Source organism: Saccopteryx leptura, chromosome 4 (assembly GCF_036850995.1).
Source record: "Saccopteryx leptura isolate mSacLep1 chromosome 4, mSacLep1_pri_phased_curated, whole genome shotgun sequence".
Lineage (NCBI taxonomy): Eukaryota > Metazoa > Chordata > Mammalia > Chiroptera > Emballonuridae > Saccopteryx > Saccopteryx leptura.
The window spans coordinates 123,778,986-123,797,253 of NC_089506.1; the positions used below are offsets into that span (position 1 = coordinate 123,778,986).

At 57.3% G+C, this 18,268-nt stretch overlaps 1 protein-coding gene across 9 annotated transcripts in view; it reads right to left on the reverse strand.

Moving 5' to 3' along the window:
- The window catches only part of RBFOX3 (RNA binding fox-1 homolog 3), a 376,035-nt gene that overhangs the window by 46,070 nt on the left and 311,697 nt on the right, over window positions 1–18,268 (reverse strand). The window lies entirely within an intron of this gene.

Below are 18,268 nucleotides of genomic sequence, written 5' to 3' on the forward strand. Positions count from 1 at the left end.
TGCTGCCAGGGAATGCGAGGGCTTTGCTGTTATTGGGGGGCTATACCAGGAGTAGTGTTTCCAAATCAGCCAATGCGGGGAGGAGGTGGAGGCAGCAACAGGCCCCTCCTCGGGCGGTCGTGCTGCAGGGATGCTGGCTGGGGGCTGGTCTGGGCCCAGTGCCCTCCTGGTGGCCACATGGAGGGCTCTACCTCATGTGCACAGTGTGGAGAAGGGAGTGCCCTCTGGGGAGAGGGCACTAGACTGGAGGACAGAGCTCAAACTGCAGTATGAAGAGCTCAGACTGCTGCATAAGGAGCTCAAGGCAGTGAGGCGTGTGAGGCGCTGGGAAGTGTGACTTGGGGGCATCCATAGAAAATTCCTGCTGCAGAACCTCTCCCAAGCCCCCTTCCTTGCCAGTGGGACAACCCCCAACGTGCTCCAGAGGGCTGGGGGTGGCCTGTGCTCTCGCCAAAGTCTTCTCCTGCCCTGCCAGATGCCCAGCTCCAGCCCCTATCCTGGGACACTGAGTGAGATCGAGTTGCTGACCAGGGACCCGCAGTCCTACAGGGTGAATGCGACAGGAGGGCCACCATCTGTCACCATGCACCGAGCTTCCACTGTAGGTGTCTGCAGGCCAAGTCACCGCAGGAGGGGGGCACCATGATGGCAGGGAAGTCACTTTCTCAGTGGAGGCCGTGGCAGGGAGGGCACTTTCCAGCTGCCAGGGACCAACCCCGACTTGGGAAGAGGGCATTCCTGCGGTTCACATGCCATGAGGGCCCGCTCCCCTGCACAGCTCAGCAGGCTGCATATGGGGGACAGGTGTGGGGTGCGCTGCGAGGAGCCACCCCCAGAAAGAGACTGGGAGACAGGAGAGGCAGAGGGACCCTGAAGGAGGTGGAGGGGTGGGAAGGGGCAGGAAACACATGGAGGCCCCGACCAAGAGCAAAGCGGAGGGGAGGCAGGGAGGGCTGCGAAAGGAGCTATTGAAACTCAGGAGCCAATGTCCCAGCCTCTCCTGTCCTCTGGGGAGTGGCCTCCCCAGCCTGCGGAGGCTCTCGAGGGTGCTGGGAACAGCATAGGGACGGTCCTCTCTCCCACCCTTCTCAGACCCTGTATGGAGGAATGAAGGGAGGGGCAGAGGCAGGGCAGAGCCAAAGGCAACTGCCTTGGGGGCTCAGACTTCCATGCTCATCCCTTCTGCCTCTGCGGGGAGAGCAGATCCCACACCCTGGACTGGGGCTCAGAGCAGATCCCACACCCTGGACTGGGGCTCAGACTTCCATGCTCATCCCTTCTGCCTCTGCGGGGAGAGCAGATCCCACACCCTGGACTGGGGCTCAGAGCAGATCCCACACCCTGGACTGGGGCTCAGACTTCCACGCTCATCCCTTCTGCCTCTGCGGGGAGAGCAGATCCCACACCCTGGACTGGCCACCCTGCCCATGTAGTATTTAGTGGGCTCCCCCTCCTCCTGGCCTTTGGCGAAGGGTCTACCGGTTTGTTTGTTTTTTGCCAAGCTGGGACTGTGGACATTGACGTTTTGTACCAATGGCTGCAGCTCTGTTCTCTCCCATTACACCCCTGCCCCTCAGGGCTGACGTCTCAGGTTGGGCTGAATCTTAGGCTGCCTGCCCTGTCCAGCAGGGATGTCCTCCTCAGATGACGACTGCAGATCCCAACTGCCCTAGAGCTGGGGAGAGACAGGCCTAGCTTCCACAGCAGCCAGGGAGATGGAGTTAAAATGAAGAATATATTGGACCGTGTCTCTCCATTACCTAAGACTGCTTAGTGGTTTCACTTTTCTCTTTGAAGAAAGTGAACACTCTTGCCCCTGACCATAAGGACCTGCTGGTCACACCCCTGCATCCCTCTCCAACTCTGCCTTGTGCATCTGACTTCAGGATCTGGGGCCTCTTTTTGGTTCTTTGAACACATCAAGTTCCCTCTGCCTCAGGGCCTCTGCACATGCCACTCCTTGTGCTGATAATGCTATTCCCCTTCATCTCTCCATGCCCAGCTCCTACCAGACTTTTACCTTAAAAGTCACCCCCTTGGAGATGCCCTCTACACCCACGCTGCCTAAAATCAGTCCACTGTTAGCTTTCATCTCAGGACTGCGTTTCAGAGCACAGAGACTAGTTCATAAATATTTCCCTTGTTCCTTTGTGTCTGGGCCCCTGAGACTGTCGGCCATGAGGGCGGGGATCCTGTGCATCTTACTCTAGGCTGACTCTTTGGAGCCCTCACGGTGCCTGTCACTCAGCAGGAGCTCAGTAAGTGAGCAAATCAGTGCTTGGATGGGTAGAACGGACGCCGCGTGAAGGAAGTCTGGCCCCTGTGATGAAGGATGTGGGCCCTGAGCGAGGAGGCCTCCCACAGCAGAGGTGAGGGGAAAGGACGCTACAGTGTCCGGCAGATGAGGAGGAGGCATTCCTCCAGAGTTGCTATGTGTCTGGGAGTCTGGGGTAAGATCAGGCGGGAGTTACTGGCAGCTGTCCCATCGGCCTGTCCTTGCTGTGAGTGACGGAGGGAGGCTGTGGGCAGGAGCACCGAGGGGTGGGAGCTTCACCCTGCTCAGCCGGCAGGGGCAGAGCTTCCTTTACATCTTCCTCAGAGCACCTGCATACTTCTGTATCACCTAGGGACAGGCGGGCACACGCACATGCATTCACACACAAGTTGGCAGGACATTCAGCCCCTTGCCAGCCAAGCCCAAGCCCAGGATGGGGGGCAAGCCTCAGTTCCCCATGGGCCTTGGTGCAGTAGCCTGGCCTCTCAGAGGGTCAGGAGTGGAGGTGCAGTGGACAGATGTGAACGGTGGCTTCCTTGCCAGGGCCCTGTGGGCTCTGCCCAGAGCACTCTGGCCAGCAGCCAGTGCCGGAGCATTATGGAAAACCACCAGCAGTGCCTGTGGTACCCGCCCCCTGCCCAGGGCTCTCTGCCCCACTAAGATTTTATTTTGAATACTCAGCCCACAAAGTGGGGGTGTGGCTGCCCCAGAGTAGTTCAGGACCCACCCCACATCCCCCCCAACTACCACTGAACCCCTTAGCGTCGGTCTGGTCCCCACTCCTCGGGTAACTCCGTCTCAGCAGAGGGGCCGGCTCTGCGGACCCTAAGGGCAGGAGCTGAATGGGCTGAGAGGTCCTGGGCAGCAGGCTCCCAGCTCCATCAGATGGACACCTCGGAGCGAAGCCAGCATGAAATATTCATGCAGTAAATGGTGCAGTTTTGTCTGCATTCAGCCAACTTCATGTATATTTCAGAGTATTATGAAATGATAATGTGCAACAGAAGCACCGAGACCAGGGCTGGGGTGTCGGGTGAGACGGGCCAGGGGCGTGGGGGCGGGGCACGGCCAGGGCCTGGGCACAAGGGACAGGGAAGTTCCGGGGTGAAGGAGAGGGCTGGGGAGAACACCCCCAGACCCCTGTCCCTCGGGAACACAGGGAGACGAGGACAACGGACTCTGATCAGGGTGAGGAAGAGAATGGGGGGGGGGTGCCAGCTCCCAGGTGGTGGGCAGAAAGAGGCGGAGAGGAGCTGTGGGAGCCCCTGAAGGCCACGGACCCAGGAAAAAGCCAGCTCAGGCTCTGCCCCCTGGGCACCCTCCTGTTCAGACAGCCCCCGCATGCACTTCTCCCCTCTGCTGGCCCCAGAAAGCTCGGGTTTCAGCCAGTCCAGCGCGGGCTGCCTCCTGGTCACACAGCAGCTAGTGCCTCTGAGGATTTTCGAGCTGGGCCTGCAAAGAGGCCCCAGCGCAGCCCCTCTGGGTTTACATCACTCAGGGGCTTCCCTGATCTGAGCGGACAGGAGAGCCAGGCCTAGCCCTCCTCCTCCTCTGGCCATGGGTCTGATTTCGCAGGTGTCCTGGGGAGTGGCCCTTTGTGGGGTGGCTGTGTGTGTGCACACCTGGCTCTTGTCCTGCTGAGATCACCTGGGGGGAGAGGAAGTGTTCTCTAGTCTCTGGCGTCCTGGACCAGGGCTCAGGTTCAGCTGAGGTCCCGCGTGGCTGCCCTGGTCTTCATCCTTCATCCACTTAGGACCAGTCTCCCGGGGTTGTTTGCCAGAGGAAGAGCCCCTGATTGGGAGGTTCTCCATCCCAAGGGACAGGGGATCCCAGAGGTCTGGTGCCCCCCATCCTGCTGGGAGCAAGGCAAATCCTCTGCTGAGCTGGCCAGGTTGGTGGCGGAGTTTTCGTATCTCCCCCCACAGCCCATTTCAGGCCGGCCTACGGCACCAAGGTTAAGCTGGACCAGGGGTTGACAAATTGGAGCCAGCAGGACAAACCTGGGCCACTGATTATGCAAATAAAGTTTTACTGGAACGCAGCTGCACCCATTCACACACAGGCTTGTCATTGCGGCTGTATCTGTGCTGCGGGGCTGCAAAGGGGCCCAGAGGCTGGCCCAGCCGCACCACATACCGACGCACTGCCTGGCCCTTCCCCTGATTAAAATGCAGATGCTTGACCCCACCTGGGCCAACGATCGGGGCGCGTTGGCCCCCTAGCTGGAACCCTCTGACTTCTGCAGGGGTCTGAGAGAACACAGGGCACCTAGAATGAGAGGGGACTCCGTGCCCTTGGCTGGCAGCATCTGCCTCCACTGTGGTCACTGGGTGAGAATGAATTTCATTCCTGACCAACCACAGAGCCACATTGTCTGGTCTGCAGCCTCTCCAGCAAGGGCGGCCTCCTCCCATTCTGCATAGTCCAGGGACGTGGGGGAGGGGGCTGAAGGGTACCAGTCCCTGCAGGGCCCCCAGGACTGGGGAGACCTCGTCCTGCTCACAGACACTCCCCTTCTCTCTCTCCACCTCATGTCCAATCTCTCTGTGTTCTTACTCTCAGTCTCCATCCCACACTCCCGCCTGTCTGTCCTCAGGCTCCTTCTCTGTTTCTGTCCTGGGCTGGCTGGGACTGGTGCCCATGAGCACCTGGGCACTGTCCAGTCTGCAGTTGGCCCTTGCAGCTTGAGAGTTGACTGACTCCTGGCCAAGAGCCTTTCTGCTGGCCCTTGGCTGACAGCGTCCCTTCCCTCTGCTACCACTCTGCCCCTTTTCCTCTCCGGGCTCTGAGAGGCCACCAAACGCCCACTCACCCATTCCACAGACAGGGGCAGTATCGTTTTTCTCCTGTGTCAGGAACTCTAAGATAACCCAATTAAAATGCAGCTGACCAATCCCACCTGGGCTGATGAATCAAACTCAGAGTGGGAACCGGCTGGTGCCATTTAATGATGTCCCCGAGAGAGTCAGCATGGTGACCTTTGAGGACCTGGGCATGAGGCTGAGCTGGGGCCAGATCGCCACATGTCCCTAAGAGCTCAGATGCACTGGGCCCTGAACCACACGGAAGCCGTCTCCCAGGAGAGACCATCAAATGGCAGGGCAGAGGTAGGGGCAGAAGAGGTCCCACCTAGGCAGCTGTTACAGGTCCAGACTGTCCACCTCTTCCACCCCTGGAGGCCAAGGGCAGCCATGCTTTGTCCGGCTTGGCACACTGAGGCCCTGATGACCGAAGGCACTGCCACTCCCTGGCCATCCAGCCCCGGATGGCTTTAGCAACAATTGTTGGTTATGATAACTGCGCGAGTAGAGAGATGGCACACAGAGTTGCTCCGAGCTCAGATAGCGTTGGGGCTGCCTCTACCACTGTTCTGGGTGGAACCGCATCCCCTCTGAATTCATGTGTCAAAGCCCTCAGCCCCGGTGCCTGAGAAGGCATCTGTATTTGGAGAGAGGGCCTTTGAAGAGGTGATTTAAGGTTCAATGAGGTCTTACAGGTGGACCCTAATCCAATCTGACCGGTGTCCTTATATGAAGAGATCAAGACACAGCCACACTTCCCCACACTCACACCCAAGAACACATACTCATGTGTGCACACTCATACACACACTCACACCCTCACACACCTACGGCTATGAAGGTGCCGGTGGGCCGCCATTCCCACCCCACTCACAGAAGAGCTGACAAGTACTGGTCCAGCTGAAGTGGGTGTGTGTGCGTTACACGTGTGCGCGCGTTCCTGTGTGCCCAGCCAGCAGCACAGCCCCACGCCCATTCTGAAGTCTGACGAAACACAGATCAGAGCCGACTCTCGGGGCACTGCAGGAGTGGTGAGTGAGTGTGGCGCTCTGGCCCCGGGGACTGTCTGAGACCCACGGCAGGCGAATAAAGCCGGGGATCAGGAACCCGATACAGTGCCACGCCCGGAGGGGAGCTGCGTGTGATGCTCTGCCGCATGCTCCGGCCGCCCCGCTGCCCTGGCACAGACATGTGAGGGACAGGACGGAGCATGTCAGCCTCTGAACTGCACAGATGCCTGAGCCATGAGTACATGAGCCTGCATGGAGCTCGGGCTGCAGGGGTCAGAGCCGCTCAAACCCTCCTTGGTCTTCTGGGTGGGCCACGGCCGAGGTGCTAACATCTGCACAATCTCTGGGGGCACTTACCCTGGAGCCAGTCTTGTTCGCCTCTGGCCCCTCACACTCCGCGTGCCAACCCTCTTGGAAGAGACCTCTCTGAGAAGGACAATGGGGGACCCATGGAGCACGCAGGAGGGCAGGGGCTGAGATTCACTCATCCATCCTTTTTATAAACATCTCTTGGGCTGGGCACTTCAGAAGACCTTGCCCTATAGAAATTCACAGCTCAGTTAGACGTACAGGCCCTTCTTCAGATAACCAGAATGCATCCTGGCTGTCATGGAGTCACCTGGCCAGGGGCACTCAGGGTGTCTACCTGGAGGAGGTGGCTCAGCCAGAGCCTTGAAGGATGATGTGTAGGAGTGAGTTGAGGAAGGATCAACACAGGGACCAGCAGAAGTCAGGCTGTGGAGGAAGAACTACAGATGTGCTCCCAGACCCAGAGTGCAGGGTCAGGTTGGGGGAGGACTCTGAGAAGGAACCCCAAGCCCATCCCCTGCTGCCAATGAAGGCAGAAGGCCCCTGAGAGAGGTCTCCAGACACACCATGTGGCCTGCACGAACCCCACTCCAGTTCCATCATTCTCTGAAGACCAAAATGACCCAGAGCCTGGTATGACCTTGCCCATTTTGGACAGGAGTCCTCATGTACCCCAACATTCCTGTGGAGACAGGGTTTTCTCCCCAAAGCTTGGGCTGTGTTCTGGTAGCTGTGAGTGCAAGCCCTCCTCCGCCACATGCACACTCTGCAGGGGGCCAGGGCCTCCTGCGGCGCTGCCAGTCGCCACAACAGCAGGACCCACAATTGCCCAAGGGCACCATGCCGCCACACAGCAGGGTTCTTTGGGGGCAGAAACAGGAGGAAATTCCCCAGGCCAGGCAGATCAGAAAGAACTCACAGCCTCTTTCCTCGAGTCCCCTCGGCCCCCCGCGGAGAACTGGGAGCTGGCAGAACCTGGCCACATCTTGCCCTGACCCCACTCCCTGTGACCTCCAGCCAGTCAGACCAGCTGCACAACTAGGCTTTCCCTCAAGAGCAGCCATAACGGGACATTAGAACCCAACTAGCTTTCCCTTTAATTACGACAGCCCACAATACTGCTTAATTTGTAATCGGGGTTAATGTGGTTCTCCCTCCAACAGTCAGGGGGCTGTCTGCACACACATGTTCTTACCGTGGGGACAGGAAGGCAGCCTGGGGCCTGCCCCACATGGTGCCGACATCGAACATACGAGTCTCCTGCCCTGCCTCCCGCCTGCCCCTGGCCATGCTCACCACACACAGAACGTACGTGTGGCCGTCACATGTCACTTGGCTTGCACATGCACGAACTGCCCTAATAGGCAGATGGGAGCATAATTTTTCCTCTAGTTACATATTCAGCACTTCTGAGAAAATGAGATTTTAGTAATTCAATTGGACTGAGAAGCAGGGCTATAATAAAACGAAATTTGTAACAATTGTGCAGTTAAATTAGTTAAATGGAGAGGAAGGAGCGGTGGAGAATTGACCCCGTGATCTCCTAAGAACTAATAAGACATTTGAACTGAGTTGTGCTAACAAATGTTGCGGGTGGCGAGGATGGGACAGCAGTCAGGCCCAGTACCTGGCATAGGGGCTGGGGTCTGCAGGCCTGGTGGCTGGTAGGGACCAGGGGACAGGCAGGCTGGCAGGCAGAGAGCAGTCCCAGGCCCACGTGAAACAGTGCAGGCAGGGGGGAGGTGTGTGCCAGGAAATGCAGGTGGCTGGAGTGGAAAAACCCAGCTGCACACTTTCTGGGTCTGGCAGTGCCCAAACTGCAGTGGTTCAGAGCGTCCCCTGGTGCCACTGGAGTGAGAATCGCTAAGGGGACCTAAGTTTGTGCTTTAGAGCTGGTGTGGCCTTGGTGCGGGCTGGCTAGGGGAGAGTGACGGTGGGGGGCAGTGAAACTGCAGGGTCCCATGCACCTCCAACCCTTGAGCCCAGCAGAGAGGCTCAAGCTGGGGGAGAGAAGCAACTTCCTCTCCTGCCCAGCCCTCCTCCGCGGTGCCCCCCCCCCCCCCGCGTCCTCACCCCGCTTCAGGGAAGCCTCCAGCCTCCAGGGCCTCTGTACCACAAGAGCATGAGAGTCAGAGACATCTCAGACGGGAGGCGGTCATGAGCAGCTTTTGTTAAATAGAGTTGCAGGCTGTCACTAAACCAGCGACATGGAATTTCAAGGGGGCAGCAGCAGGCCTGGGGCCTTTCTGGGGGAAAGAGGCCACCTGGCTCAGCCCTCTGGGTCAGAGCTGGGCACAGACCCTCAGGCACTGAGGTGCTGACACCAGGCTTTAGGAGAACCCCAGATTCCTGAAACCTGGCCATCAGCCTGCTCTGTAGGCTGGGGCACGACTCTGGGAGGGGCTTGGATAGGGAGGGACATTCTGCAGACCCTCTTTCTGACTGTCCAGAACCCTCTTTTGTCAGAAATGCTATCACCCAGGAGAATCTGCTACTTAGAAGACACCAGGCAGAATAACAAGTCCCTGGGACCAGAGAGTGGACGGCAGAGGATACAAACAGGAAAAAGGGGGCCTGCCAAGGGGTAAGCTCCTCCCTGCTGGTGCCCACATAGTCTTGGGCTCCATAAACCCAGAGGGAGGTCCTCGCTGGCCAGCCCATTGGGTCTGCTTCTTGTCCAACTGATGCAAAAGCTTTTCAGACAGGGGCCTGCTGGGGACCACCAGATGCTCGGCCTGGCTCCCTGCCTTCAGCTTCTCCCTGCCCAGGTGCTGTGGTGGCTCCAAGCCAGATGGCACCCAGACAACCGGCTACAGCCCACCCGGCCCAGGCTTCCCCTGGGCCTTCGCCGAAGCCCGACCCTTATGCTGAATGATGCAAACAGGCGGTGGGCACAGAGGCTCTGAGGGGGTTGAGGACTGCTCCCTGCCCCCTGCTCTCAGGTCTGAGCATGGTCTAGACTCTAGAGAACATCAGCAGAAGCAGCTTCCTGCTCCCTTCTGCTGGCAAGGCCCACCATGAGGCCTCAGCCCTGCAGCTGTGATGGAGGTGGAAGGAAAATCAATAAGGACGCTGGAGGTGTTAGTGCCAGGAATTCTTGTGCCTGGTTCTGAGGAGGATGAAATGAGGAGAGGGAGAGAATGGGCCTAGGAGGGTAGGCTTGGCTGCAGTCCTCAGGTTAGGCACCGGCCCTGCAGGTCCCCGGGGCAGGGGCTGCAGATGGAGAGCAGGCAGGAGGGATGTCCAAGCAAAGTCTAGGGGTGGTGGGCAGATAGGACTGCTCACAGCATCAGGACCTCCTGTGCAGCCACAGGTCAAGCTCGTTTGAGGTGACTGCACTGAACCTTCCTTCACATTCCCCCTATGTGCTGGCTAGCCCTGGATCCGCTGGAGAGGCGAGTGGCTGGGGGTGTGCCCCCCGAGGAAGGCAGACAAGGGACCCCTCTGCCTGGTCAGATCCCTGCCCTGGGTGTGGGCAGCATCTCTTCTTTTCAGCCTGGTGTTGAGGGGGTCTCAGTTCCCAGGGTGGGAGAAAGGTGCTTTGGAATAAATGCCTTGGCTACCTTTGGGAATGGCCACTTTTGCCAAGGAAAATGGTGCCACCGGTGGTCTGCAGGGCAGGGGGTCAACACAAAGATAGCACCTCGGCTAGGGGAGGGAGCTTTAGGTGGTGGAGGGGTGTGAGGGAGGGGGAGGGGGAGATAGGGTCAGGGTTACACAGGGTGGGGAGGGGAGCAGGTGGGGGGGCCGAGGGGACTGGGGTGGGCCAGGCACACCCTGAGTTCTCTTGTCCCTCTTCTCCCTGCATCCCTCTCTCCCTAGGGACTCAGCATCTTACTCCTCTTCTGTGCTTGGAGCCAGGAACAAAATGAGCATCATTCGCTAAAGGAAAGACCCGGCTGCACCCTCATCTTCCTGGAGCCAGAATGAAGTGTACTTCAGCCATGGCCCCAGAGCAGCACAGCCAGACTGGGAGGGTGGAAGAGGGAGAGGAGGGATGGGGTGGCATCTCCCAGCCCTCCATTCAGGCCCACTGGGCTGGCTCCCACCTCCCAGGCTGCAGTGAGCCATTCAAATATTTATCCTTGTTCCATTTTCCAAAAGGGGAATGCAGAGAAAGCCATAGAACAAGAGGAGCGGGAGAGAAAAATTCAAGTTTCTCATTTGAAAGTTAATTAGTCTAATTAGGTCCTAATTAAGAGCCCCCAACACAGTGCAGCTCACAAATGAACTGCAGTCTCCTGTCTCCTGTGGTTCTCATTGCAGACTGAACGGGGTTGGGGACCCTAGTGGGGGCTCCAAAGGCAGCGGCGGCACAGATGGGGTCCCCTCTCTTGGGGGGCAGGTGCCCAGGGGCCCACTGAGACAGAAGCAGGCCAGCATGATTCCCCCAACGTGGGTCTTCCAGGGCGCAATGGGTGTATCTTCACATCCCATTCCTACCCCCAGTCTGTTTGCCAGCTCTGGGTCTCACAGAAATTCTGGCATTGCTCTGGGGAGGGGGGGGTCACTGCCCCTCCCTCCGCATCAGTAAAGAGACTGATGCCCTCCAGTGTAACTTGGGGCATCCACCCAGTGTATCTGTCCCACTTCGTCTCCCAGGTTGTGTGGGCTTCCAGAAGATAGGTGAAGTTGGAAGGTCATTAGGGGCTGAGTCTTGGCTTGGGAGGAACCATGACTCACAGGCCCTAGGTTTACATACAGGGAAACTGAGGCCAGGGGTGATGGGTGAAACGTTGCAGGTCTCTGAACCCCGCTTGCACAGAGCTGTCATGGGACTCCGGGTACCACGGGTAACAGACCTGGGCTTTGCCCACATGCCTGTCCTGTTCCTCACAGGCAGGGACTGAACAAGCCCCAACCCAGATGGAACACAGAAGACCCAGCCCCAGGCAGACCCTTGGGTGAGGCCTGCCTTCTGCTTTCCTGGGGTCTCCAGAGAGGGTGCCTGGCAGGCCCACAGTGGGGGCTGCACTAAGGAAAGCAGGTCAGGGCAGGTGCCGAGGGCCCACCAGGAGGTGCTGGCCGCCCAGAGCTCTGGTGCAGCTGCAGGCCCAGAAGAACAGCAGCAGGAATGGCCGGAGGGGATGGTCTCTGAGCCGAGATCAAAAGAATTAAGTAGGCTTAGCTCCCAGCCATGGATGAAGGGGGTCCTGAAGCCACCCCCGGGGAGCCAGGCTGCAGAAAGCAACAAGGGGGCTCCAAGGGGGCACCTATACACGTCAGGGAAGTCACTGCTCGGTGCCCTGACCAGGGAGTGATTTCACGGCATGCAAACTAGATCTCAGTAAAGGTGTTAACACAGTGAGTGGAAGGGACTGCAGGCCCTGCCCTGTGGTGGTCTAGAAACACCCTAAAAAAGTGACCACCAGGTTTTAGAAACCTAGAGAGCACAGCTTTGGGGAAGGGGTATGGGCGGGGCCCCAGGGCCCGCTGCCAGCTGCCCTTCAGGGTAGGTCTGGCTATGGCCACCTGCACAAGATGGGCATGCCACCCCTCCCCCCCAATCTTGGCCTCTCTGTGACTCAGTTCTTCTCTTCTGTAAAACGGGCTGGCAACCTACATCTGGGGATGACGGGAGACACATGATTAAGAATGGTGCCTGGCTCAAGGCAGACATATTAAATCTAGAAAAGGAATTGCTAAAACAAGATCACAAATCATGCAATTTATCTGAAACATTTCTATTTAGCAAATTAACAATTTAAACCCATGCTCATGCAAATGTTGGTGCCTCCTCCTGCCTCTCTCCAGGTGTTCCAGTAAGCACCCAGTAAGCAGGTCAGGCGGTGCTGACCTGCAAGGGTGAGTGTATCCAAGTTCCATACTGTACGCACGGACGGGTCTGGTGGTGATGCATGGTCCCCCTGCAGCCTTCTGTGGGCCAGAACACACCTTCACAGCCATCACTGGCATGGTAGGGGCCCTGGGCCCCAACTAACAGACAAGCACACAGGCCCTTAAGCCTGAGTCTCCTGACCTCTTCCCTCTCCTGACTGGTGCCTTCACTCGGCACCCCAAATCTGTTCATAGCCTCCCTCAGGAGGAGGGCCCTAGGTGGATGCCTCTGTCTCCTCGTACATCTCTTGCTTGGTTTCTGGCTCTAGGTTCTCCCATTCAGCTCTAGGGCCTCTCAACCCTGGCCCCACCCAGGGTCTAGGCCAACATGGAGGCAGGAAGAACCCAGCCAATGGTGCCAGAGGGGTCTCTTGGCTGCTGGGTCCCCATCAGGTGTATTTCTGTCCCTCACCCAGGGGTGACACAGAGCCGTCCAAAGGCCTTAGCAATTTCCAAGAAGAGAGAAGGGAGAAGGTAGAAAATGTCAAGGTAACCTCTCTCTGGCTGAGGAAGGGTGGGGTCCCCAGCTGGATGCGAGCCACAGGGTGGTGGTCAGAGTTGGAAAATAGCAGGAGGCCCTAGGGGCTCTGGGCAACCTGGGCCACTGTCTACTGTGACGTTAAACCCTGAGGGGCACTAACCATTCTGCTCCCCACCCCAACTCCCAGGCACCCAGGTGCCTGGTGGCCTTGGGGAGCATACGGGGCAGGGGACATTTGACCAGGGCCTCTAATCTCCAATGTACACTTCCAACTCTGTCATCAATTTGTGAATAGCACAATTATACACATTTGCATGAGCATGGGTTTAAATTGTTAATTTGCTAAATAGAAATGTTTCAGATAAATTGCATGATTTGTGATCTTGTTTTAGCAATTCCTTTTCTAGATTTAATATGTCTGGAAATTTAAACAACAGAAGAAGTCAGCATCTGTAGGGATGACCCTGCCCCAGGTCTGGGCTGGGCCATTGATTCCCCCAGTGACACAATGGCAGAGGTGCTGTTATCCCCATGGACCCATGGGGAAACTGAAGCCTGAAATGGAGAAGTGCCAGGTCACTGAACAAGTTAGAGGCAGGCCAGGCCTGCTTGCTCCTTGACACCCTGCCACCATGACCAGCACACTGAAGTAGGAGAGGGCGGAGGACAGGTGTACCCACTTCCAGCCCTGGGGACTGGGACAGTGAAGGAGGCCTGGCAGGGACAGCCATGACCTCCTCTGCCACCTGTCTGGGTGGGAACGCAGGCCTTTTCCTAGTTCATCTTCCCAGCTTCCTCTGTCCTAGCCCCAGTTTGCACTGATGGGGCTCCGTTGGCATATGCATCCAGGGCAGACAAACCAGCCCAGAAAGCCACTCACTCTGTACCCACAGTCCCAAGTGCTTAGCCACACTGCGGCAGAGTCAGCCACGCAGCCATGCCAACATGTGCCACCTGAGAGACCGCTGCAGCAAACACGCTCTTGCTGGGCTGCCCGCTGGGCCCCAGAGACCTTGCTGTGGCCAAGGGCTCCACTGCACGGTGCTGGGACTGTCTGACGTTCTGAGCCTGGAGGAGCTGGGCTCTGCATAAGGCATGAGGCAGTCGTCGTCCACTGGCCTCAGGTATCAGGGATGGGGCACCCCCTCTGCTTGGGACCAGGTCACTTGCTCAGTGGGCAGCCACCATCACCTTGTGGCCTGGGTTATGTCAAAAGAAACTGCAGGGTCCGGGTGTTTCTTTCCATGCACCCTAGGCAGAGCGAGATGCCAGGGTGGCAGTAAGGAGACAAGACTGAGAAAGGCTGGGGGCCACCTCTGGGCTGTGCAGGGGTTCCTTCTCCTCCTCCCCACCCCATTCCCCCATTGTTGTATGCAGGGCAGGCCAACCTCTCCCACAGGGCCCTCTGAGGGCCGGCTGAGGCTGACTGCACCTCACATCCCACCCAGGACCAAGAAGAACAGAAGGAAGGAAGGAAACCAGGTTACCCCGATTCACACATCACTCCCGAAGACCCTTTCTTCCCAATTCATTTTCCCCACCAGGTCCCAGGCCTAGAAGTGCCCTGGCCTCTCCTCTCTTCCAGGTTGATGCAGAGGGGAACTCCAGCTTTCCCACCCTCCCCCAGATGCTCCTGGTCCCCTCACCTACACCTAGAAGGCACTCACAGAGGACCCCTGGCCCTCCCATGCACCTCCATGGCCAGGGTCTTGGAGCGGCGAAGTGACGTGATCAGATCTGTAGGTAAGGGAGATTAATCCAGATGGAAAAGGAGGCTCTAGACCAGAGAACGGCCAGGACAGAGCCCTGGGCAAGAGCTAATAGGGCCAGACCCAGAGGCAGGCAGTGGGGATAAAGTAAGATGGGATGAAGGGGGGAGATTTCACAGAAAAGGTGCCCTCGGGATGTGGAGGTGGATCCCTGTGGAATCGGTGGTCTCTGGCTTGTGGGTGGTGCTGACTTCTGATGGGTGAGCTGCTCTGGTGGCTGTTACCCTGACCTCTGCTCAGTCCTTGTAAGCCCCTCAGTGTTTGTGAGTGGCTTGGGGACATGGGAGCTGGGGCTAGGGGCCCCTACTCCTCTAGAGGAGGTTGGTTTTTTTAAACTTTTTTTTATTTATTAATTTTAGAGAGGAGAGAGAGGGAGAGAGAGAGAGAGAGAGAGAGAGAGAGAGAATGGGGGGAGGAGCAGGAAGCATCAACTCCCATATATGCCTTGACCAGACAAGTGCAGGGTTTTGAACTTGCGACCTCAGCGTTCCAGGTTGATTCTTTATCCACTGCACCACCACAGGTAGGGGAGGAGTTTTATCCCATTTACCTTGCAGATGAGCTCAGGAGTGCTTTTATGTTGGGGACAGCAGGGTTAAGGAGGAGTAAGCTCGGGCTGAAGCTGAGCTTAGACCAGATGTTGAGGGAGAAAGGAGGTCAAGGTGTTAAGCCTCTGGAAGGGTGTGCAAATCTGTCTGGGGCACTTGCCCTGGTCCAGCCGAACAGGACTGGAAAGGAGGCCAGAGCAGGGCGCGGGACCAAGGGTCCGCCATCAGGCGTGCCGCCCAGCCTGGTGCCTCGTGCGAGGGCTCCAGGGCCAGTAGAGGAAGGGGAGGCCTTGTTCCACCAAGGAGCTAGGGCCAGGGGCTTACAAGGACTGAGCAGAGGTCAGGGTAACAGCCACCAGAGCAGCTCACCCATCAGAAGTCAGCACCACCCACAAGCCAGAGACCACCGGTTCCACAGGGATCCACCTCCACATCCCGAGGGCACCTTTTCTGTGAAATCTCCCCCCTTCATCCCATCTTACTTTATCCCCACTGCCTGCCTCTGGGTCTGGCCCTATTAGCTCTTGCCCAGGGCTCTGTCCTGGCCGTTCTCTGGTCTAGAGCCTCCTTTTCCATCTGGATTAATCTCCCTTACCTACAGATCTGATCACGTCACTTCGCTGCTCCAAGACCCTACATGGCTCCACTATCTACTGAAAGAAGTCCAAATTTCTCAGCTTAGACCCTGAAACATCTCAGGTGTCACGCTCCCTCATGCCCCAGGTACCAGGTAGTCCATGAATTCTCCCTGAACCCACTCAACTCTGCGTCTCTCCATATAAACCGCTGCCTCCTTGTGGGATAGTGCCGCCCACAGACTCCTCTGCCGTGGGGCTCAGCCTCGCTGACAACCAGAGCAGTACCTAGCGCCTCCAGCCGCCCTCCCAGTTCCCCTTGGAATGCGCCTCATTCCTTCTAGCCTGGGCCGACTACTGCGGCAACCACCAGCCACGGATGGCTTCTGAGCGTCTGCAGCGTGGCCAGTCCGCTGTGCGATGGGCTGTGATGGAAAAATACAGAGCAGAGTTCGACGGTGTAGCATGAAGTAAAAAAGAATGCCAAACATCACCGTCACGTTTAGAGTGATTAAGTGCCGCAATGGAAATATTCTGGATTGGGCGAAATAATAAATCATTAAAACGTACTTCATCTGTTTCTTTTCACTTCGAGAAGTGTGGCTGCTGAGAAACCCAGCGTCATGTGTGGTTCCCACTGCATCCGTATGAACAGGGTTGCTCTGGGCCAGGGCTGGCAAACTTTTCCCGTAACGCTGGCAACCTTTCCCAGCAAATATTTGGGCTTTGCGGAGCCATATGGTCTCTGTTGCAAACGGCTCAACTCAGCTGCTGCGCGGGGAAGCCGCCACAGACGGCACGCGATCCAAGTGAAGGTGGCTATGTGCCAAGAAAACTTTTTTATAAAAACAGATGGTTTGGCCTCATGATCTCTGCTGCAGATCCCTGGTTTTCAGACTTTTGTAAAATGCAATTTTTTAAAAGGGGAGGATAAAGTGGGGGAGGGGAGATTGATTCAAATTGCCAACCGTTTATCTTACCAAATAAGGACACTAGATGAGGAACAGCGGGCATCACTGTCACTTAACTAACATGGGCATTTTATTCACAAAATGTGCAAGATGTATCTTTGTGAAAAAGAATGACGGCACTGAGACCCAGTTTTCCCGCTTTGCCACGGGCAGGGGGAGACTTGGTCCATAGCCGGCACTGGGGGCGGTGTGCAAGGCTGGCTCCTGGAGAGAACATGAGGGGGCTCTGTGACCCCCATCCAAACCCCCCTGAAACACAGCATGCTCTCGAGCAGTGTGACACTCCCACCCCGTTTTGTGCTGATGCTGTTGGGGTTGGCTAGGGGAGACTGAGGGTCTGGTTTTAGCCGACTCCCTCGGCTGCATGTGCAGACTGGTCTCTGAGCGCGAGGCCTTGTGCTGCATCATCCAACAGACATTTCCATGACAATAGAAGCGTTCTGGAGTTGACTGGCTTGTTCATCATGACCCTGTGTGAGCCCCGAGCCCTAGCAATGTGGCCAGGCCAAACGCAGACAGACGTGCTGTGCGTGTGAAGTCCACACCGGCTCTTAGAGACTCAGCACAGACACAGGAACGGGAATGACTGCAGGAATGACTTCATACTGATTTCACACGTGGGGACGGGGACATTTGGGATCTACTGGGTTAAAGAAAATGTACTCTTGAAACTCATCTCTCCTGCTTCTTTCTTTTCACTTGAAGTGGCTACGAGAAAATTTAACTTTCCTACCGGCTGGCATTATATTTTTTTGTTCAACAGCATTGCTCTAGAGCCTCTGAGACAGGGAGACAGCCAGCCTCTGTTGAATTCCTCTGGCAACAGGGAACTCACCACCTCACATAGCAACTAATGTGAAAGCTGGGAGATGACAGAGACAGTCAGCAGAGATCCCAATTGGAACCAACCTTCCCCAAACACACCATTGTTTGCCAGGCCTTCCCCCACCGCCTGAAAATATGACACCTAGGCCAGAACAAATTCCCACGCGGGCACGTCCATTTCTACTCCACTGCCCTGTCCAGCCAGGTCCTTTGCTCACTCACTGATGAAGGAAGGAGGCCCAGGAGGAGATGGCAGGTTGGACAGAGCTGCGAGAACTGAACGTTCCCGAGCCCCCCGCCCTTTGTGGATTGGTACCCTCCCTCCGCAGATAGGACAGAAAGCACCCCCAGAGACCAGCAGCATGCTATAGGCCACAGGACTGGTCAGCGGAAGGTGCAGGACAAAGTCGGCCCTTTCCTGCCACCCTCTGTGGGGTGAAGCTGCAGGACCCACAGTCGTTCCCCGGCTGGTGGAAGGGCACCTCTCAGGACCACCTGGTGAGGGTACTGGCTGGCAGGTGGTGTGACTTTGGGGTACAGAGTGGGCCTAGCTTCACCCCAGCCCGTGTCTCTGCCCTGGGTCCCCCACTGCTCCCAGGACTAACTGCAAGGTTGGATGCTCTGAGCTGACTCATCCTGCTGGGTACAGTCAAGCTGCCTCCTGAGGAATTACGAAGGTAGAAGGTAGACACCACACCTGGGCTGGTGGCGATGAGCAGGTGGGGGCTGGCAGGGCAAGCGGGAGTCTCTGCGGCGGGGTGGGGGACCTAAGAGGGGAGGGAGAAAAGCCATGAAATCCCAACTCAGAGGCCTGGATACAGCACCCCGGCAGGAAGGTCAGGCTGGCCGGCTCCCCCTCTGACCTG